The sequence below is a fragment of the Gymnodraco acuticeps genome, unplaced genomic scaffold (assembly GCF_902827175.1).
Source record: "Gymnodraco acuticeps unplaced genomic scaffold, fGymAcu1.1, whole genome shotgun sequence".
Taxonomy (NCBI): domain Eukaryota; kingdom Metazoa; phylum Chordata; class Actinopteri; order Perciformes; family Bathydraconidae; genus Gymnodraco; species Gymnodraco acuticeps.
The window spans coordinates 22279-46647 of NW_022991590.1; the positions used below are offsets into that span (position 1 = coordinate 22279).

The following is a 24369-nucleotide window of genomic DNA, read 5'->3' on the forward strand; positions in this document are numbered from 1 at the left end:
GCCTGATTGTCCCCAGGTGCAGCCTCTCCCCAGGTGCAGCCTCTCCCCAGGTGCAGCCTCTCCCCAGGTGCAGCCTCTCCCAGGTGCTCCCAATCCTCAATCAGGGCCTCCATATAGGACAGGAGGAAGGTTGCTGTCGCTCTCCCCTTCTCCCCGGGCTGGATGTGTGCAGCGTGGTGTCCATGTCTCCAGTATATATTTTTGTAGCTAGATTTGTTTTGCAAGTTGGCTGGTGAGCCGTGTTCCCGTTTTGTTCATGAAACGACTTGTTCGTTACTCAGAGATCGGGTTTTCTCTCCTTTTTGTCGTGCTTGGTCATCCTTGTGTGTTGTTACTTCCCTTTGTACCCCCTAGATTTAGAAGGGAACGTAACATAAGCTGTTGGAATATTCAGGGACTCCACTCCTCAACCTTTGAGGTTAAGAGTGAAAAAAGTCCTTAGAATCTATCAAAGATGTTGATCCAACTATATGAACAGAAACATGGTGATCTGCTCACTCACTGTCCTCCAGGTTATAATGAAGTCATGGTGCCCTCTATAAAATCAAAAAACATACGCAGGGCAGAACATCGGGAGGGATCTTGGTGAGGTATAAAGGAGATCTTTGCCGTCAGATCTCAGTAGTAAAACAAGGTAAATCACACATTTGGCTAAGGTTAGATCAAAGCCTGGGCATAACTGACAGGAATCTATACGTGTGTGCTATTTATATACCCCCAGTAGATTCTCCTTATTTTGAAGAAGACATTTTTGAAACTCTTCATTCAGAAATCGCCTATTTTCAGGCCCAGGGAAATGTGCTTCTAACTGGAGATCTGAACGGACGGACAGGAATTGAACCTGATGTCATAGACCCACAGGGCAGCCACCATGTATTTGGTGAGCCCCCCCTGTTTACCACACCAACCGTCAGCCATCGGAACAGCCTCGACTCTGAAATCAATAAGAATGGCAAAGAGATAGTGCATCTCTGTCGGGCCTTAGGCCTGTACATAGTGAACGGGAGGTTCAGAGGGGACTCTTTAGGGAGGTTCACATACTCCTCAGCTCTAGGGTCTAGTGTAGTAGATCAGTGATTCTCAAACTTTTTTCAGTAATGTTCCCCCTTTGAAAAAGAAATTCAGCCACGTACCCCCAGATCAGCACAAAAACAATTTGTTAGGGAAGAAATGCCTATATAAAGAGGTACAGCACAGCGCTGCACCATCGGTGTCTGATTTATTAAAACAACAACCTTGTAACTGAGAAACACTTAAATGCTACATTTCAAATGTTTACAATCCATCACTAAATTCATGGCAAACCAATTTTAACATCATGCAATAACACTAAGACGACATTAGCTGCATTGAACTGATCTGTTTAATAAGTTGTACTTACAATTTAGTGAGAAACATGGGCTTGAGCTTCACTGAGGATCTTTGTTATTCTCAGTGACAGGAAGGCCACTGCAGTTTTACACTTCGCGTTTTGAAATATGTGTAACTCTGTTAATATAAAACCCACACTGCTCAAACTTCCTTACATTTCCTAAAATTGTTTTTTTTTTTCTTCATTAACATAAAAATAAATCTCACGTACCCCCTGCAGTACTCCAACGTACCCCTAGGGGTCCGCGTACCCCCATGTGAGAACCACTGTAGTAGACTATGCAATCACTGACATGGACCCCTCCACTATCAGTGCATTCACTGTCAGACAGCGAAGCAGAGATGCGCACCATCTCCCCCGGCTTCATCACCATGCCTACCACAATCATCCAAACCAAAACAATACAAGGAAGATGGAAGCAGATTTCCAAACCCCCCTTTCTAGAGTGTAGCCCTCACCTTGCCCTCCTATGATGAGAGGAGCAGGGTGGTGGGTCCTCCCTCCCCTTCAAAGCCTGATAGGGATGTGTGTGTACAAAACGCTGCAAACTGATATCTGCTGGGTCCAGGCTCAAGGGCGTATGGTACTCTCAACTCTTTCCAGGACATGTCGGGGCCCTGCCTGCCTGTAGCTTTGCCGATATCTGTGTTGATAGGTAATAGATTAAGAGCGGTGAATCATAGAAACAGGAAGCGCTCAAACGTTTGTGTGAGTGTATCTAATTTAGCAGTGATTCCATGTCAGCCACAGCTTGTTACAAAAAACATGACTGATAGTGTGTTTAACAAACTTAAACTAGCTTTATTAAATGTCAGGTCTTTGGCAGGAAAAACATTTTTAATCAATGATTTAATCACTGAGCACAATCTCGATTTTATGTTTTTAACGGAAACTTGGATTGAACAAAATAACAGTGCAGCTGTTCTTATCGAATCAACCCCTCCCAACTTTAGTTTTATGAGTCAGGAAAGAATGCATAAGAAAGGGGGTGGAGTTGCTATTCTGTTCAATGATTCCCTTCAATGCAGGAAGACATCTTATGGGAACTTTGATTCTTTTGAATATGTGGCCCTTCAGCTGCAATGCTCCTCTCGAGCTCTGTTCCTAAATATCTATAGACCACCCAAATACTGTGCAAGCTTTTTTGATGACTTTACTGAACTGCTGTCTATAGTGTGTATTGACTTTGACCGTCTAGTCATTGTTGGTGATTTTAACATCCATGTTGACAACCCCCAGGACAGAGGGGCTAAAGAACTGTTTTGTGTTCTTGATAGTGTAGTGGAAATTTCCTAATATCCTGATATGTTAAAAACCAAATGCTTCTCATTTGGTTTAGATGTGCTGTTTGCACTATCTGTTCTACTTCAAGGCCACAGAGCTGTTTTGGCTACTAGGTTGAGACTCACACAAAGTCACACGAGAACTTCTACAGCTCAAGGCCAGGTGTCTAATAACAATGTGACCGTGTGAAGACAGATTTCTTACCTTCTCATCATTTCTACTATATAAGCTTCGCTATAATATTGAACTGCGCACACTCGCGCAGACTATCCTATACTCTGTGAGACCTGTGTCTATATTTTATTGTATCTGATGTTTATTCGAATAAACATCACCGGAAAGACAACTCTGTCTGTTTCACCATTTATTTGTTTTCTGACTTGTACTCTACAGTATTGGGGTTTTTAGATTTCCATAACAATTGGCGCTGCGAGCAGGGTCTCTGCAAGTTCGATTGGGAACACCTACGAACGCTGGTTGGTCGCTACAGAATCCTCGGATTCCCTCTACCCCGCGACAAAAACAGTACGGGACGAGAGGACCAGCGGCGGGGGTGGAACTGATTGACTTCACGAGACCAAACGGACTTAGAAAGGCTTTCCAATACTGGGTGAGATGTACAATGTCTAAATTGTTTAAAGTTAAAACGTAATTAAAACTCCATGACGTTTATGAAAGGGGCTGCTCGAAGAGGGTTTTATCCCGTCCTAGATCGTGGGTTTACGATTAGTTTTTGCGTGGTTTGTACTGGGGAACAAACATCACAGAGGGTTTATCCCGTCCTAGATCGTGGGTTTACGATTAGTTTTTGCGTGGTTTGTACTGGGGAACAAATATCACAGATTGTCATGGGAACAAGGCAAAGTAGGGGGCTTGTACACCCTCCTGAGGGCCCGATTGTAGACGTCATGAGAGTAAAATATGGTGAGGACAGTCTGTCTAAATTAAATATATGGACGGAAATGTTCGGATTTCCAAAGGGAGGTTTTTGAGTAAATTAAAAATCAAGAAACTAAAGAATACATTTATTCTTCAAGAAAGAAGTAGAGATACAAATAAAGTTAAAGTAAAAGACTTATATAGAAAACTGGACACTCACAGAAAGTGTTTATAATAAATACTGGGAGGATTAAGCAGAATGGCGTGAAAGAAGGCAGTTGGCCTTGGGCATTAAAGAAAATATTAAGGTTGGAATGAATGTGAAGAAAAGAAGGAAAATAAATTATTTCCAAAACCATGTAAACCCAGACATCTCTGTGTTCTTCCATTGCAGGCCTGAATGACCTCTCCTCGACTGGGTATCCTTTCCCTCCCCCGGGGTACAACCCTGGCAATCCGGCTGGCCCACCTCCACCTCCACCGCCACTACAAGCCCCAGCCATGCAGTCAACTCCAAGCTCGCCACCCCCATCAGCCCAAGTAGATGGGGACAACAGCGGGATAAACAAACCCAAGCCCAAGCAAGTGTTTGGGCAACACACCTCAGTAATGCCTTTCTCAACGGACTCACAGACACAGCGCAAGCTACGCAGAATGCTGGCCGGTCACAATACCGAGGGAGAGGCAGAAGAGGTTTTCCGAGGCAGAAGACGAGAAGCAAGACCTTCATTTGAGAAAGATGTTTCAAGTGTGGCAGTGTTGAACATTGGATTATGGGACTGCTCACAGAACACTGGCGAGTGGAGGCAGAGAGGGGGACAGCAAGGACGTCATTCACAATCAGACTGACCTACACCAGATGGGGAGGAGGGGACCCGATCGAGCGAGATGGAAATTCAGCCAGCATCATCGAACCAGGGAAGTGAATACATACACACACATCATGCTTTTGAAAATTGGAAAATGTAGAAGACATGCCTGTGGTTAAAGAGGGTACATATTTGAAATATGACAGTGAAACAGCATTTGAGAAATGTCCCACACTAACTTTAGCTATCATGGGTGTTGATGTTCTATAGTAAAAAGGGCAGATTTGCCTGATTGCAAATTTAGTGGTAGATGTATGCACTCAATAGGAGCGGCTGGGGTGACTGTAAAGGAGAAGTTTTTGTATCACTTCAGAGTGGAGATAACGGTGATGATAGTCAATCCATTTCCCACATCAGTAAAAAAACAGTTTATTTTATCCTCCGTCTGCCTAATACATTTACTGGGCAGAGATCTGAAACTCCGGTTCGGCTTAGGCCTCATTTATTCCACAAATGAGGGGTTTAAAGTCCGGCAGCCATCTCCTACGATGGTTCAAAAACTTTTGATGATAAAGACTGTGTGAATGTGTATTAAATGGCTGCTGACATATCCTGATTCTCAGGCGTTGTTGCGTTTGACTGATCAACGTGTTTTTCCACCTGCTGTGTTCATGGAGGCTTCTCATTTGCATTGTACTGATAATGTTGTTAATCTGTGTAAATGTGGTTCCCGGGAATGATGAGAGTTTTCTGTTAGAATGTGTGAATGAGGAGCTCATGCTTAAAACTATGCTTGGCTGCGTAGCGCTGGTTCCTGTTGCACTCACACCCACACAACACAAACTGTGTCAAATCCCAGGGGCGGTCCACACATTTCACTAGCCAGGGGGGCCCACTGAGAGATAGAGGGATTTGGGTCTAATCGTTAAAGATTTGGAGTCAGTCACTGATTGGACATCTACACACACAGAATATGTTATGTACTCTATGTCATGTGACGTGGATAAGATGAAAATGTGCACAAACGTAGCCGTTCTGCGCACATTGCTGTTGGTTGAGGATGATGGGGTAATTCTCATATCTCTGAGCTTCCTGCCACGCTTTCAGATGTGCCACACTCACTCTGTGCAGCTCACAGATATGACGTATGTTTAATGTCCACGTTCCGTTCAAATCAAACCCCGTACCCATTGAAACGTGAAGCTGTTGATGGCATTCAGCCAGTGTTTACCTCTCTGTTTAAACAAGGGGTCATTATTCCGTGTAACGATTCCGGTACGTACTCCAGTGTTTCCTGTCAAAAAGATCAGAGACAAAACCTCCTGACGAGTGGAGATTTGTCCAGGATTTACAGCTGTAAATGCTATGCAGCTATGCCCGCTCGTCCCAAGTCCTTATCTGATTCTTTCCTAAGTTCCAGCCTCTGCAGCATTTTTTTACTGTAATAAGATCTCTCAAATGCATTTTTCAGTGTTCCTGTACACAAAGACAGTCAATTTTGTTCACATTTGAATATAAGGGTAAACCTTACAGATTCACACGTTTGTGTCAAGGCTACTGTGTACAACCAGGCATTGTGTACAAGGTTGGCCTCTCTCCAAGTTTCTAAAGGCATCGCTCTCATACAAGGCCAGTTTGATGACCTCATGATTTGCGCACCCACAGCAGTGTTCATAACACACGGCTGTTGTTATGCTTGTTGTGATGTTACATTACTCCGTTCTCTGCTTGTAATTATGCCGTTACAAGTTTCAAAGTTGTATTTATCATCTGAATTTGCCGAAACAAGTTTGGTATTCTGAAGCCAATACTTTGTTTATTCTAAAACAGATGAAAACAAACGGTCTTTTATACAAAATGGAAATATTATACAAGTAAAACTACATGTTACTTTAATCCCATGTAATTGTAGAATGAACACAGTCTTCCTTTGTATAAGTCAGGTGTTTTGAGTAGTCAAAATTACCTACAAATCATTGTACACATTTGTAAATATTATTTTCCACTTGTTACCATTGTGAGGTTATTTTGTATGCAGCGCTGCGTGATTTTGTAGCTAGAAATTCAGACTAAGGTGCTCAGATGTTGTGCTTGAGTAAAAGTAGAAGTACCAGAGTGGTACAGTAAAAGTCCTGCATTCAAAATGTTCCTCAAGTAAAGGTAGAGGGGTGTTCTTATCGGGGTGTGGTGGGGGTGGCGACGGTGGAGGTGGTCGTTGTGCGGATTGGTCCATTTCAGAGTGATGTGTATGTGTTCGGTGGTGGTTGATCATGAGGGTGTTCTCGGGGCTGGTAGAGGTGCAGCTGGTTTGGGTGGCTTTGTGTGCTGCGGGGTGGCTGGTGGATTTGCTCCGGGTGGAACTGGGGTCTGATTTGGCACTTGATCATATTTAGCATCATTCATCCACATCTGTGAAGTAGCTAAAGGTATTAAATAATTAAGTGAAGGAAAAGTACACCAGGTACCTCTGACTTATGTTCACTGCCAACCTAAAAGTATTTTTTTTAAAAATAGTAATCAATGATGTTTTGAGAAGTTATTTGGCTGATTGTTTTTATATCGGCTCAGCCAGGTTGTATGGGAGGCCCAGTCTACGAACACTCTAAAAACAAATGCTTGGCTTAACAAAGAGAATCAAGGCAATAGGTTGCATCGATGGTTATTGAGTTAAGACAACTTCTAATGACATTTTGTTAGAGAAACAAAGTTATTTGAGTTAGGGGAAAAGGCGTTTCCTCTACAATCAGGTGTTTTCAATTACCACTTGCTTAATCATTGGTAGCATAAACACAAGTTTTTAAGTTGATTACTCCAAACGTTCCAACTTGTTTTACCGTATGATTTAAATGTAATCTTAAGTTGTGTATACTTAATTACCACATGTTGAACATGGACAGATGTTTTTAAGTGGACAGCCATTTGTAAATTAAGTTGCTCCAAATAATATTGTATTCAATAGGGTTTTCCTTTTAGCTTATTCATGTTTTTTCCTTTAAAGAAAGAAATTAATTGATTCCACAACAAAAATATTAGGCAATTCACTTTTTATTTTTGAACTGCAGTTGTTTATTTCAACACATGATGTTTCAATCAGGAGAGTTTGAATTTCAAGTTGTATTTGAATGACAAGACCTTAACTCAAGGTGTAGAACAATTAAGTTATCAAGCCAATTGCATTACAATACCTCAACTTGAATTTAGGGTGAAGTCAATTAATGCAGAAATCAGAGTTCAAATGACACAATTAAGTTGCAACTTAAACTGTTTATCTAAAATCAATTAACTCACATTTTTTATCTTGCAACCAGTGCATTTAATTAAGTGGAGGTGAAAGGTCGCTTGAATTGGGTTTTTAGATGTACAGATCACTCATTTTGATATTAATATTAAACTTAGTTTTCTTTTCTTTAATTTTTCATCCTCGTGTAGAATGCTATCACGAAACACACATTTGGTTGTTTATAGCATAAAGAACATCCGAGTTAATGTGAGGTAGGGAAATACTCACTTGAGTATGTGCATATAAATATGTAATTTACAACAGCTGTAAGATGCTTGAAAAGTGTTTGAATTTGACTTTGGAAAAGGTGTAAGAAACCTCTTATTGACCTTTGCCTGAAGGTGACGAACACGACTGTGTGCACACCTAGACCGGACTTAAAAGACGTTCCTCTGACCAAGGCTGACCTCATTTTGTATGTTGATGGGTCTGCCTCTCGCGACCAAGGGGGCACTAATCGGGTGGGGTGTTTTTCTGTTGTTTCAGATTCTGCTGTACACCGTTCCGGACCAATCCCATGTCTCAGCACAAGCAGCAGAGCTCATCGCACTAACTGAAGCCTGCACGTTTGCAGAAGGCAAAACCGTGACTATTTACACTGACTCACGCTATGTTTTTGGGGTAGTGCACGATTTTGTGGCTATTTGGAAGTGTAGACCATTTCTGCAAGCAGTACAGACCCAGTTTCCCTAAGAAATTGGGTCTGCTAATTTACCTGCTGACTCAGCCGCAAAGGAAGAGTCTGATTCCTCTCGCACCTCACGCACCTTACACTCATTTTGATGAGAATACTTTTCTACTTTCACTGACAACATGTCGTCACTTCAGCAGCTAGCTACACCAGTTGAGAAGGCTCGGTGGAAGGCTGCTGGGGCTGTTTTTGACACATGGGTTGGACAATGTGTCAAAAGGGGGGATGTTAGAGGCTATAAATCAGGAGTGGTTCACAAGGGGGGTGAAGGGGGGTAATTTGCATTAAGCAAAATTCATTTGAGCACCTAATGCTGGATTTCATTGAGCTTAGCCCATCAGAGAACATCTTAAATTAGAACAACGGTTCACATTTTGCTAAAGAGAGAACGGCACAATCAAAAACAAACTAGCAAAATGCTGTGCAGACACAGGTCTGTCATGGACACGAGCTCTGTCCATTGTGCTGATGTACATGAGGATGTGGGAACGAACACGGAGCCAACTCAGCCATTTGAAATCCTTTTTGGGGCTCCTCCACAGATTGGACTCAAGGCTCCAGGATGTCCTCTTCCCTCCACAACTTTGTGTGAGGATGCTATGTTGCTATGTTGTATGTTAACCTGTCATCCACTTTAGCGACTGCCACTGGTCCTCTTAACCATCTCCAACCCGGCGACTTCGTGCTGGTCAAGGATTTCCGGAGAAAGAGCTGGAAATCCAATCGTTGGCCCCTACCTGCGTCTGGTCAACCAGACAGCGGTCAAGGTCGCCGAGAGAGAGCTACGTGGGTCCACGCCAGCCACTGCAAGGTCGTAGTCACAGGAAAGGAGAAACGGTAGAAGCAGAAGACAACAAGTGACGTGTCCTAGTCACCAACAAAAGTGGATGACAACAAGTGACGTGTCCTAGTCACCAACAAAAGTAGATGACAACAAGTGATGTGTCCTAGTCACCAACAAAAGTAGATGACAACAAGTGATGTGTCCTAGTCACCAACAAAAGTAGATGACAACAAGTGATGTGTCCTAATCACCAACAGAAGTAGAAGACAACAAGTGATGTGTCCTAATCACCAACAGAAGGAGATGACAACAAGTGATGTGTCCTAATCACCAACTTGCACCACACTTGCACTACATACACCAAAACACACTACACACAAGGTATCACGAGCGAGTGCCAGCTGAGCGGTTCCATATGCCCTCTGGTTCCTCGTTTGTGTTACTGGTGTGCGGAGTCTGACTGTCCGTGTCACAACATCGACCGAGGGAATACACACACACACCCCATGGAGCATTCCCACCTCGTGATGACGGCTCGCCTGGGAAAACGACAACGCAACCGTGAGCAATACTACTGGAGAGCCTGGACAATCACAAAATGGTTCCTCTGCATACTTGCCATGATAGTTGTGTTGGGACTAGTTATATATTTTATGTATTCATGGTCAGCACACAGCAGGTCAGCAAAAATCGAGGTATCTAAGAGGTACATGGGGAAAGCAGGGCGAACCACATGGGAAGAGGGGCTGATCAAGACAGGGATTGGTAACATTACTCTAAGGGATGGGGAAGATAGCACAGTGCAGTTAGACCCGTGCGACTACATGCATTGCTCCGACCCTAAGAAACTGGGGTGGGCGGACGCCTACATATGCTATGTCGAAGGCAGTTTTGGTCAAACCGCCAATCACTGCTCAGGGGGCTGGGCTTTTGTTTTATGGACCACCGCATACACCGATTGGGGTTATACCCTATGGGACGACAAAACAAACATCAAAGGGAGATTGTCTATCTCCAAAGTCAATTCATCGAGCCCCGTTGTCCTGTTGCAACTACAGGCTGCCCAGATATCAGACGGGGGTTATTATGTTGTATGTATGTATGTATTCGGCACCGACCCGTGTGGCACATTTTACATAGACATCGCGCCCAAAACTCAGACCCCCAAAAAGGATAAACCGCCTTTGACACAAACATTGACATCCATAGGTACATCTACACTTCTAAAACGTAACCTATACATAGGCAATAACGACCATAACAACATTGATGTGGTTCAGACCAGTAATGGAAACACCGGTAACGTTTGGTGGCACACTCTGAGATCATTCTTGCAGGCCGCAGGACAAAATGGTTCATGTTATGCATGCACCCTTTTTCCCCAGGACTCATCAATGTCAGTGCCAGTTCGTCCGCGTTCTCTGACCCAGGTTGAACACCTCTGTGCGTTTATGGCTCTGACAAGGCCCATCGAGGGGGAAGACCGCGTAACCGAGTGGCGTTATGCCAGGCAGCTTCCTCCACCATGCAGTAATAAGTCTAACTCCCTTTTGCGTGCATATACGGTTGATACCACATACGCAAAGTACCAACCGGTCAGCCATGTGCACCCCAGCCATTTGAGAGGGATGAAACACAGCATTTGTATCCAGAGAGTATACCATAAAACGTCTCTTACACCACCTTATTTTTCCCTAGGTACTACTACTGGTTGTACTCGTATCCTACAGAATACGTGCAGTTACGGTGTTTACAATAGCTCGTATTGCATATTCAGTGTCCCTGAAAGAATCCTTTCTATCGTAGCATTCCCTGATGTTAACCATACTTCCCTCCAACTGGCCTGGCCCAGTGATGCTGGGTTTAGCGCGCCACAAGATTACGTTTGGTTGTGCGGCGACAAGCTCTATCAGATGCTGGCTCCCCTCTGGATAGGTACATGCACTCTAGTGGATTTGAATCCAGCAGTCACGGTCCTCACGTCCTTAATGTACACGACAAATCATTACCCAGAGTTCCAACACCCGGACCACCACAAGGTAAAAAGAGAGCTGACGTCCACTGGAGCTAAATTCTTTGGTGGCTTGTTTCCATGGTGGGGTACAGTAAACAATGCCCATAAGATAGATACCTTACACGTTCGACTAGAGAACCTCACTTCCGAGACGACGCAAGGCTTCCAGGCATTGCCCCCATTCATAATAGCCTCTAGGAATATGCTCATGCAGCACCAATTTGCTCTTGACCTTTTGTTCGCCTCAAAGGGTGGCCTGTGTCATGTGATCGGTGACTCCTGTTGCACTTACATTCCCGACGCCACCAAGAACATCACTGACACCGTGCTGCATCTTAACAACTTGTTAGCCGACATGAAAGCGGATGACATATCCAACGCAGGCGGCTGGGACTGGTGGGCCTGGCTTACATCGGGGGGGTGGCAAGCATGGCTGGCTAGGATAGTTACACCCCTGATAATTATTTTCGGCCTATTAATCAGTTGTACCTGTTTGATTATCCCAATACTGAAGAAAGGCTTTTCCAGCCTGGTATCTTTAGCTTTCGTTCAGTATACTGCTATCCCATTACAAGACAATCCTTTGCGCCACAGTGAGATAGACCAGCTAGAATCAGAAGAGTCTGATTCCGACACTACAATATAATCAATATAATCATGTGTATCAAGTGTACTCTCCTCTTATGCTTACATTATATTGGAGTCTGTCCTCCAGAAAAACAGCCAGTTTTCTATGATATATTTGTGATGTGTTTACTCAAACCAGTGATGGAGTGTATTCATTGATGTGTTATATCAGTCTATCCTGTCATTTGTTTTTATTGATCAAGTATGATCAAAAGGGGGGAATGTAGTGGACATTTCCTAATATCCTGATATGTTAAAACCAAATGCTTCTCATTTGGTTTAGATGTGCTGTTTGCACTATCTGTTCTACTTCAAGGCCACAGAGCTGTTTTGGCTACTAGGTTGAGACTCACACAAAGTCACACGAGAACTTCTACAGCTCAAGGCCAGGTGTCTAATAACAATGTGACCGTGTGAAGACAGATTTCTTACCTTCTCATCATTTCTACTATATAAGCTTCGCTATAATATTGAACTGCGCACACTCGCGCAGACTATCCTATACTCTGTGAGACCTGTGTCTATATTTTATTGTATCTGATGTTTATTCGAATAAACATCACCAGAAAGACAACTCTGTCTGTTTCACCATTTATTTGTTTTCTGACTTGTACTCTACAGTATTGGGGTTTTTAGATTTCCATAACAATAGCTATGGACTGACTCAGCATGTGACGGAGCCCACGCACAATAAGGGGCACACTCTGGACTTAATTATCTCAAAGGGTTTGAATATCTCTAAGGTTGTGGTGACTGATGTTGCACTCTCTGACCATTCCTGTGTTTTCTTTGAGAGCTCTATTTCTGTTCACAAAAATGTTCACAAAGAGGTAACCACAAAGCGATATTTAACTGAAAATACTAGGGAAATGTTTACTCAGAATTTTTCTTCCACACTTGCCCCTGCCAACATCTCAGTAAATGAGATAAGGTAAAGGAAGTGACTGGGAAAATATCTCCATGGAGAAAGGCCATGACCGTGAAAACAGAAAAAAGAGAATGTCGAAAAGCTGAACGCAGGTGGCGAAAAACAAATCTCCAGGTTCACTTTGAAATCTATAAAGAGAGACTTGGCCTTTATAATTTGGAATTGAAAAACGCACGACAATCGTTCTTCTCTGACATCATTACCAAAAACAAAAACAACGCACGTGCCTTGTTTGCTACCGTCGACAGACTAACTAACCCCCCAGTGTCAGTAGCCTCTGAATTTCTATCCACCAGGGCGTGCAATGATTTTGCCTTTTTCACTGACAAAATTCAGAACATCAGACAAGCAGTCAGTGCCTCTGCATCAGGAACAGCAGATGTGTTGTCCCTATCTCCACTTAACATCAATTCAAACATCATGACACAACTCCATCAGATTAATGATAAAAACCTAGAGGACATTATTCAACTTCTGAAATCCTCCTCCTGCTGCCTTGATATTATTCCAACAGGATTTTTCAAAGATGTTTTTCGTTGCATGGCCTCAGATCTACTTCATATAGTAAACAAGTCTCTTCACTCAGGTGTTTTTCCACAGGCCCTGAAAACTGCAGTCATTAAACCGCTCTTAACCAGTTAAGCCCGAAGGTCCCCCCAGTGGACCCCTCCCACAGTTATTTTTTTGTCTCAGGGCTTCTTAACATTTATGAAACTATTAATGTGTCATACCCTTTTAAAGGTAAGAAACTCCGCTAACTGACAATAAGAACAATTGTTAGCTAAAAAAAACAAGAGTAATACCAAGCCTTTGAATTAGCATTGAGCGAAACAATGCTAACTAATGCTAACGCTTTTTTACACACAACACACGGTAGAAATGCCCTTATTACTATCTTAACTGCACAAACAAGATATACGATTTAAAGCTGAGACTCCACAGATTCCACACATGTAATGTCATCACTGTCCGACCTCGAATTCCTGGAGCTATCAGCCAGAAAAGAGAAAGTAAACAACATCCGGTTCCAAAAATATTACAATAATTACGTCTTACCTTTTTTGATTTGTGATCAAAAGTTGTGTTCAACGGAATAAAAACGCATCTCAAGGTTAATCCAATGTCTTTGTGTCACGTAGAATTTTTTTACTGATAATCAATCATCATATTTATGGCAATATACTGGGTATAAAGTATTGCCGTCCAGGCTTGCACTTTCAGATATGCTTCGTTTGCTTCTCTATTACGTCCGCTATGGTAATGTTTACGTAGATTTGGGAACTGCCCATCGATTCTATTGGTTCTGATGGTTAAGAAAAAGGTGTAAATCACACGAATCGACCAATGGGTTCCAGAGATATGGTCCTGCGTAAAGTATGAAGAATGCCAGCCAGCGTGACAACATTACGCAGCCCACTTCATTTATTGTTTACAGAGTAAAGCAGGATTTGCAGCAGGACCCAGAGCGCACGGAGCACAGAGCGGACAGCAGAGACCAGAGCAGATTACTATATTTGCGTTTAGGACTTTTTCTGTACTTTGACTTTTGTCAAATAATGGCTCACAGGAAAGAGATGCTTACTACTTTACAGGCATTGGAAATTGTGACTAATGTTGACAGCGATGCAGATATGTTACCTGTTGATTCTGAGTCAGACGACGAGGATCTCCTGCAGCCAGAACGGGACCCGGACCGTTGTGACTGATGACGAAATTCCACCACGGCAAAGGTATGAAATCTCTCTGTTTTTATCTATTACTTATTTATTTGGTGTACGATTATTCATATAGTAAATAAAAGCGTCTGCTAAATGAAATGCAACGTAATGTATATTCACACGCAAAATGGCATGTTTGAATTAGAGGGGTTATTTACAAAAATACCAAATAGTGTTTATTGTCCGTTACATTTACTAAAAGTAGCCTATAGGCCAGTGTTCGTCTATAGTCACTAAATGTATTGCATTCACACACTCAAAATGCCATGTTTACTGCCAAGGAAACAGGAATTACAGGAATTCATCTAATCTCTTTGTTATTCCACATTTGTTTTCATAGTGATGGAGATGAGGATGAAATGACTTCTGGACCCCCACCATTGTCTACTTTCACCCAGCCCACACCTGGCTCACCCTCACATTCCTCAACTTCTGCCTCACCTTTCACTAGAAAGAGATCTGCACATTGGCCACTCAGCCTGCATCCAAAAAGCACTCACTTCCAAAGCTACCATCGTCTGCTTTCTACCAGCTTTCTGCAGCGTCAGACACATCTGTAAAACCGAGGTGGGGCTCCCACTCCTCAGCCAGGAAAAGCATCAGATAAATGTGTAAAACCCAGGAAGCGTGGCCGAGGTTCTTTCTCTTCCAGAACGACAGAAGAAGAACTCGGGTGGCACAACAGAGAGGAGAATGACCAAACACCAGAGCCACTGCATTTCACGCCAGCCAGGGTCCCAGGCCCAACGCTCGACCCCACTGTAGCATGGTCTCCCCTCTTTTCAGACTTTTTTTTAGCGCTTCCGTGGTTCATACAATCATTACCAACACGAACGCCAACGCCCTGAAAAGACTGCAGGCTGGAAAGAAGCATGTTTGGAAAATGCTGACTGTGAGGGATTTCTATATTTTCCTGTCCATCATCATTTTCTCAGGCCTCATCGTCGTTCACAACCGATCGGACTACTGGAGGAAGAAATGGCCATATAACTTCCAATTCCCAGGTGATAGAATGTCCCGGGACCGTTTTGAAGCCATCATGTGGTCACTGCACCTGAGCAACCCTGATGAAGACAAGGAAAACGATCGCAAAAGGAACACCGCTGAGTATGACAGACTTTTCAAGATAAAGCCCCTGTACACGGACATCATTGATGCCTGCAAAGCCCATTTCCAGCCCTATCAGAACATTTCAATAGATGAGAGGATGGTCGCCTCAAATGCCTGCATCAGCATGAAACAATACATGAAAGATAAACCAACGAAGTGGGGATACAAACTGTTTGTGCTGGCGGATTCCTCCACGGCATACACCTGGAACTTCTTTGTGTACACAGGGAAGAGTGCGTTCCTCTCAGGCCAGGGACTCAGCTACACCTCCGTGACCTACCTCCTGCCCCTCCCTCTGCTTGGTGCGGGCTACACACTCTTTGTGGACAACTTCTACACAAGCCCTGCCCTATTTGGGGATTTGTCCACAAAAAACATTGGCTGTTGTGGGACCATTAGAAAAAATGGAATTGGTTTCCCACAGACGGAGTTGAATGGCCTACCAAAAAAGGCTGAAAGGGGAGATCTGCGGTGGATAAGGGAAGGCAAACTCCTGTTCATAAAGTGGATGGACAGCCGTGAAGTGACCATGTGCTCCACAGTGCATGCAGCCTTCAGTGGAAAGACTGTCCAGCGGAAAGTGAAACAGGCTGGTGTGTGGCAGACTAAGACTGTTCCCGTTCCTGACGCTGTGTTAGACTACAACCGAAGCATGGGTGGCGTGGATGTGTCTGACGCTTTGATCGGGTACTACAGCGTTCTCCACAAAACAATGAAGTGGTACAAGACTTTTTTTTCTCCATTTTATGGACATTGCCGTGGAGAACAGCTTCCTTCTCCACAAGGAGCTGTTCAAGATGAGGGTTGACCCCGGCAGGACAAAGCCACACAGAAAACTTTCAGGGAGCAGCTGGCTGCAGAGATGTTGGAATATGCTGAAAGCTCTGGCCATTACTGACAGCCTCCTACCAGGTACATACACACTTCTACTTGTTTAAAACTGACCTTTGTACGATTAATACTTCATAAAATACTGCAGATCCTTTATCTTACCTCTTTCTAATCTACACACATACAAGTATTTAACTGAAGTTACACAACAGTGTTGTTGATACAGAGTTGGAGTTCATTCACACGTCACTACAGTGGGTCATGTTTTCAAGAAACATTGAACAGTGCTGCCACATATGACTCAGGAACAAAAGAAAAGACTCTGAACCCTTTCTTTGCCATTCTATAAAAATAGTGTTGCTACAAAAGTATAAATGAGGCTTACTAATAAGACGACTCAGATCTGAAGCTACTCAGGAATCTGCTGCCAACGTGCAATAAAAAAGACAACATTAATAGAATCAAACCCTTTTTTTGTTACATTTTAGTCGATTATAAAAAGAAATGCCTTTAAAATAGGATGCAAGCAACACTAGTTTCTTAACCTGAATTGATAATAGACTATAATCAATTTAAACAGAACAGATCTGAATGTTTACATTCTTATACCATTTTGTACAATAATTATAATGAATAAGTTCAAACAAACTAAAACTTACAGCTGATTAATAACGGTATCTAACTTGAGTTTTTATTATATGACGTTATATATATATATATATATATATATATAATATGAGGAAATGAACTGTGGTCTGGCTCTCCCAGCTTGCACGCGGTTTGATTGGCTAGCGCTTGTACTGGCGGGAATTGCAAAAACGGGATTTGATTGGCTGACGCCAGCTTCGAGCAAGCATTGAGCATTCTGACGCTGATAGACGCTCGTGATGCTTGCAAGGCCTTGCCATGCTACCCACAATGCAGTTCGGCGAAGTTTGAAAATATCCTACGTCACCCCATTCAAATGAATGGGCGAAGCGTTGAAAGCATTTTTTGACGCCTGTAGTGTAAACGGGCCGTTAGGAGGGAATTCCGTCTCGTAGCGTTTGTGCACTGTTTTGAAATGCCGCTCCTAAATTACCCTTCTTCGGTAAAGCCACGCTCGCATTGCAGATGAGACAGATGGACTTTGAATTGGAATAGATACAAAAATAATCATCCTCCCACTCGGAGTGAAAATTATATAGGCCTATGTTGGGCTTTTTTGCTTCTGCCATAATTGCGGTCTTGTGTGTGTGAGGACTGTCACTCCTGTTGACACGGACAACGTCAGCGAAATATTGCCCAATGCCCACCAGCCACGCCCCGACACATGGGGTCACGCCGGCCAATCACAAAGCTTTGATGCGTTCAAGTGCATTATTCTGGACAGGAAGATTATGTTTCAGGACATTAACGATAAAACAGAATGTTGTTGTTCTATTTTTAGACACATCTCGCGATCGACTGGTTGGGCACCCCTGATCTAGATGCTTCAGTAATGAACAATTACAAGCCCATATCAAACCTCCCATTTCTAGGTAAAATCATTGAAAAAGTTGAGTAATTTCTTGCATTGAAATAACTGTTTCGATGTGTTCCAGTCAGGCTTTCGTCCAAACCACAGCACTGAGACTGCTCTTGTAAAGGTCTTTAATGTCATCCACTTAAACACAGACAGTGGCAGAACTTCAGTGTTAGTATTATTAGGTCTCAGTGCTGCGTTTGACACTGTTGACCACAGCATATTACTAGACCGACTGGAGAACTGGGTGGGACTTTCGGAAACAGTTCTGAATTGGTTTGAATCCTACTTAAAGGACAGAAACAACTTTGTGTCTATAGGTAAATACACATCTGAGTTGACAAATATGACATGTGGGGTTCCTCAAGGCTCCATCTTGGGGCCTCTTCTCTTTAACATCTACATGCTACCACTGGCTCAGATAATGAAGAACAACAAAATAAGTTACCATAGCTATGCAGATGACACACACATTTACGTAACAATTTCACCAGGAGACTATGCTCCAATTCAAACACTGAGTAAGTGCATTGAACAAATCAATGACTGGATGTGTCAGAACTTTCTCCAATTAAACAAAGAGAAAACTGAGGTAATGGTTTTTGGAGCCAAGTCAGAACGTATAAAAGTTAGCGCTGAGCTTCAGTCTGCAATGTTCAAAACAACAGATAGAGCCAGAAATCTAGGTGTAGTCATGGACTCTGACCTGAGTTTCAACAGTCACATTAAAACTGTTACTAAATCAGCCTACTATCACCTAAAGAACATATCTAGGATTAAAAGACTAATGTCACAGCAGGATCTGGAAAAACTTGTCCATGCTTTTATCTTCAGTAGACTCGACTACTGCAATGGTGTCTTCACAGGTCTCACTTAAACATCTATTAGGAAGCTGCAGCTAATTCAGAACGCTGCTGCTCGAGTCCTCACTAACACTAAGAAAGTGGATCACTCCTGTTCTGAAGTCTTTACACTGGCTTCCTGTGTGTCAAAGAATAGATTTCTAAATACTGCTGCTGGTTTATAAAGCACTGAATGGTTTAGGCCCAAAATACATTTCTGACCTCCTGCTAAATGATGAACCATCCAGATCTCTCAGGTCTTCAGGGACTGGTCAGCTTTCTGTCCCCAGAGTCAGAACTAAACATGGAGAAGCAGCGTTCAGTTATTATGCTCCAAGTATCTGGAACTCCCAGAAACCTGCAGGTCCGCTGCAACTCTGACTACTTTTAAATCCAGCAAGAAGACTTGTCTTTTTGTCGCTGCTTTTAATTGAACTATTCATATCTTAGACTGCACTGTAACTTTTATCCATGTATTTTTCTTTTAATGTTTATTTTATTAGCTTTTCTTTTTAATGACTGATTTTAAATGCCATTTTCTTAATGTCTTTCATTTTTTGTAAAGCACTTTGAATTGCCTTGTGTTGAAAAGTGCTATATAAATAAACTTGCCTTGCGCATGGCTATGCCTATATATGCAGGGGTGCACATCACTTTTTTGCCCTGGTTCTCAAAGGAGCACCTGGAGATGTTGCTTGGTGCTCATCCTTAAAATGAAATAAACCGTAACTTTTGAGGGGTCTTGACTTTATTTGCCAGACACACGGCACTGAACACACATGCAGAGGTGAACACAGAACACACATGCAGAGGTGAACACAAGACAACATTAGCACGACCAATAGTCCTACAAGCTGTCATCACTACCCTCCTGACTGCTCTCCTCACTGTCTTCCTCTCTGTCAGACATGGTAGCTGATGATGTAGGCCTACTTCTTCCTCTCTGGTTGAGTCTGCGATTAGCTGCTTGCATCCACAAGTCAACAGCTGGGTTTGGGTCGAAAGTCTCTGTTGTCATCTTAGACAAGTGGATGTAATCAAATAAGTATGTTTACTAGGGTCGGGACTTTAACGCGTTAATTAAGATTAATTAATTACACAAAAATGAACGCGTTAAAAAAATTAACGCATTTTAATCGCACTTTAATCGCACTTATTTTTGCACAGCGGAACGTTTCTCACTGATGAGTTTCAGGCGTACCGATTATACTGGAGCACCAACTAACGTTCATGACTTCAGCATGGGACTTCAAACAACAACAAACCACGGTGAACAATAGTCAAACATGAACGAACAAGCTGATGAGACCGCTTTGGTCGGCCCCGTGGATGGGAAATTTTGTTTTAAAAAACGGACGGATGGAAGCGTCGATAAGAGCACGGTTGTGTGCAAATTATGCAAAAAAGAATTTGCATATCACCGCAGCACATCAAGCCTAAAATATCACCTAAATGCAAAGCATGTAGCAGCTAGCGTGGACGTTAGCCCGACTCCGAGTACAAGGAACCACACCCTGACCCAACCCACACTCAACCAGATGACTGGTTTCAGGGCCAGGATAAGTAAGTCCACGTCTGAGAAAATAACCAACTCCCTGGCTCACTGGATTGCACTCGACTGTAGACCACTTGGAGTGGTTGAAGATAAGGGGCTGCAAAAGGTACTCCAGATTGCATCGTCTGACGCAACATATGAGCTGCCATGCAGAAAGACAGTGACAAAAAGAATCCAGCAGCTTTATGACAATGAAAAGGAAGATAAAGAGAATTTATTGGAGAAAGCCGCATGTGTTGCCCTGACTGGGGATCATTGGACCTCGGTAAGCAATTCAAATTACCTCGGTGTGACGGCACACTTTATTGACATCAAGTGGCGTCTTCACTCATTTGCCTTGTCATCCAGAAGACCACCACTAGGCACTTTGCTGAAAACGTGGCAGAAGATTTTGAGTCTGTGGCAGAGGCCTGGGAAGTCACACAAAAAGTCACCACAATCGGAACAGACAGTGCCCGAACCATGATCGCTGCAATGAGACTGCTCACATTCCAGCACATGCCGTGTGTTGCTCACGTGTTGCAAAGGACCATCACAGTTTGCCTTGCTGACAGCGGGTTCACAGGCACATTGGCAAGATGTCGTAAGATAGAGGGGCATTTTAAACACAGCCCCTCAAACACAGAGGAACTGCACAAGGAGCAAACAGAACTAGAACAAGACAAAGAGCCACTGATACAGGATGTTTCCACAAGGTGGAATTCAACACTGTTTATGATCTCTCGTCTGCTGAAGAACCAAGAGGCTGTGAAGGCTACTCTAGCCAAACAGAAGCACAATCTCACCATGTTGACTACAGCAGAGTGGGACAGACTGCAGAGGCTCGAGACCCTCCTTAAACCATGCAGGTAAACACCCACCAACTGTTTTATTAATGGGATTAATTCATCATTGCTGTCCCTTGAAAAACGTTGTGAATTGACTATGATTGTGCAGTATAAATTAAATTGCTTTTCCAAAATGTATTGTACTGAATATCAATATCACTATGACTATAGTATAAAGTTGCTACTGTTTTTAATCTACTATTAATTGGTACAATAATAAATCACTTTCCTAAACTATCCACTGCAGATATGTGACTGAGCTCCTTGGGGGTGAGACTTATGTCTCGTGCTCTGTTGTGTTACCTGCTCTCCGCCACCTGACCCGCACCATGGAGGTCTCAGATGACGACCCAGCCTATGTGGTGAGGTTCAAGGCTGCCTTTAAAAAGGACCTGTCTCAACGCCAAGATGCACTCAACCATGGATGAGTCAGGGTGGCTACAGCACTCGACCCGCGCTTTAAGGTAACATGTGTAATGGTCTTCTTTGTTTTTCTCTTTTCTTGCTTTTTGACCTCCTTTCCCCTGCCCCCCCCTCTTTTTCCCTCCCCCCTCTTTCTTTCTATGGAATAACAATATGATGGGAACCATGTACGAAAATGAATTTCACCCACCTTTTTACTCTGTAAATCTGTGATGTGACAATAAACCTGATTCTGATTCTAAGGACCTAAAGTGTCTACCAAGAGGAGAGCGAGGAGGGGTGTGGACCAGCGTTGAGGCACTGCTGCAAAAAGAACCAGACAGAGCCACTCCAGAACCCACAGAGGAGCCAGCAAGGAAGAGGAGCTTCCTGCTGTTTAATTCAGACTCTGAATCAGAGGATGAAGAGGGGCCCAACGGGGCTCTGGGCCGCTACAGAGCAGAGCCCACCATCAGTGAGACAGACTGCCCACTGAAGTGGTGGTCCACTCATGAGGGGGCCCATCCACAGCTTTCTGCCCTGGCCCGCAAGTATCTGGGCAGCCCTGCCACTTCTGTCCCTTGCGAGAGACTTTTCTCACTGGCAGGTAACATAGTTCAAAAGAAGAGGGCAGCCTTGAGCTCTGAAAATGTGAACAGGCTAGTTTGTCTCAGCAACTGGCTGAAAGAGAAGAAGCAGAATAAGTAGTCTTAGAGGTATCCTGAGGCCAATGGGCTTGTTACTGAAATGTTGATCAAACAGTGGCCTATGCAACAGAGATTTTATTTTTCATCAGGATATTGGAAGAATAGGAGGGATTGAGGTCAATCACTGGCACTTTTTTATTTTATTTTAAATGGTACACTTGATGTTGAACTATTTATTATGTTGTTGGTGCAACTGGCACTTTATGTTGAACTGTTTATTGTTTTGGCCAAGGTTATTGAGATAGTTGGACTGAAATTGATTAGATTTTTTAAATCAACAAAGTCTGTTATGGCCTCTGAAGCAAGAGAGATGTTTTCGAATAGTCAGGGTTTCCAATGTTCTAAATGTACTAGAAAGTATTGTGTTTTACTTAAAAAAGTACCACCTTGAAAAAAAATAAACAATGTTTTGTTGCTTAAGCTTATGTATTCAGTCATTATTCAATGGTATACTAAAATCCATGTGAAAATTGCTTCTCACTGTTCTCAGGTCAAATATGTATATTTGATTAAAAATGCGATTAATTAATTAGATTAATTTTTTTAATCGAGTCCCGACTCTAATGTTTACATAACCAATGACCTACCATAGCCAATAACAAATTAATGTAGGCTAACTTGTTTTATTTATGTTGTTCATTCATATCTTATTTAACCAGTTAACATTTATTTATGCATTTTTTTTTTATCTCTCCAGTTTTAAAGGATATGTTTGGTTACTGTCCTATAGTATACACTGGAATGATTTGAAACCTGTTTATCCCAATAATTATAAAGGAGTGCCTTGGAAATATGTGTTTACATAAATTGTGATCAAACCGTTTGAACTTAGACTAAAGTGAACTATCTAAACACTCAAGAGTCCTTTACCTCACTGAGCTGTAGTTATCAGCCTCTCAGTCTGACTGGAGAGGACTCTCCCTCCACATTATTGTAGACACATCTTCTTCTTATATCCGTTAGACCAGCTAGCACCAGATGCTAATAACAATAGCGCCGGTACCGGTGCACCCTCCCTCTCTCCCTCGCTCGCTCCCACGCTCGCATTTTGGCTGTGAGCTGCGGGTGCCAGATAAGCCAACATCCCCCATTTTCATCATTTACAGCGCCCATCGTACAGGGCAAATGAAACGTGTAACCGGGGTGAAAAGGGTGTTACGTTTACTTAATTATGAATATTGTTACATCAAGGCCGAAAATTAGGATGAGCCCCAACGGTCAAAAATGTTTTCCCCCCAGAACTGCCAGCGCAGCGCCTCCACAGATCTGGCGCCCTAGGCGAACATCTATTACGCCAGTGCTACGGGCCGGCCCCGAGTTCATATGCAACGCGCAAATATCTTTCTCTCTCTCCTCTCTCCTCTCTCAATGTTGGTACGCAAATGCGCCTTTTTTCAAATGACACTGTGCTCTTTTTTTGGCGGAGGTGCGCATGCGCACCAGTTATGTGCAGCCCTGTATATATGGTAGGTTGATGGGCCACAGCTGAGGGGATAGACGGGGAAACGGAAAAGTCTTTTGACCGTGTTCTTTTTGTTACTTTGGAAAATGATACACTTTTGAGTGACTATGAAGAAATGTGTCCTCCTGTATGCACCGTGTGGACCAATGAATAAAGCTCATCTGATTCAACTACGATCTCCGCTGAGTTGTTTGGAAACAAAGAGAGGCGCGTCAAAACCCACAACCCCGATAGAGGTGGCTATTCAATTGTAGACAAGGATCAAGACGCCACCACACGTACTTATACTCAAATGATTATTTACCCTACCTCACATTAAATCAGATGTTCTTTATGCTGTAAACAACCAAATGTGTGTTTCGTGATAGCATTCTACACGAGGATGACAAATGAAAGAAAAGAAAACTAAGTTTAATATTTCAAAATGAGTTACCCATCTGTAAGTAGACAAGTAGATCTGTAAGGCCTCCCATATAACCTGGCTGAGCCAATATAAAACAATCAGCCAAATAACTTTTCAATTCATTATTGATTACTATTGTTGAGGTACTTTTAGGTTGGCAGTGAACATAAGTCAGAGGTACATGGTGTACTTTTCCTCCACTACATGTATTTAATACCTTTAGTTACTTCACAGATGTGGATGAATGATGTGAAATATAATCAAGTGTTGAATCAGACTTTAGTTCCACCTGGAGTAAATCCACCAGCTACCCTGCAGTATACAAAGTACTTCAAACTAG

At 42.9% G+C, this 24369-nt stretch overlaps 1 protein-coding gene and 1 long non-coding RNA gene across 2 annotated transcripts in view; one reads left to right on the forward strand and one right to left on the reverse strand.

Annotated features, from left to right (window-relative positions):
• LOC117533915 (zinc finger protein 658B-like) overlaps nt 1-24369 on the reverse strand; it is a 114149-nt gene that overhangs the window by 4444 nt on the left and 85336 nt on the right. The gene's annotated exons all lie outside the window — the stretch shown is intronic.
• LOC117533916 lies at nt 21018-22584 on the forward strand. Its single transcript, XR_004567131.1, has 2 exons — nt 21018-21519; nt 21722-22584. It is a non-coding gene; the product is annotated as an uncharacterized LOC117533916 (long non-coding RNA).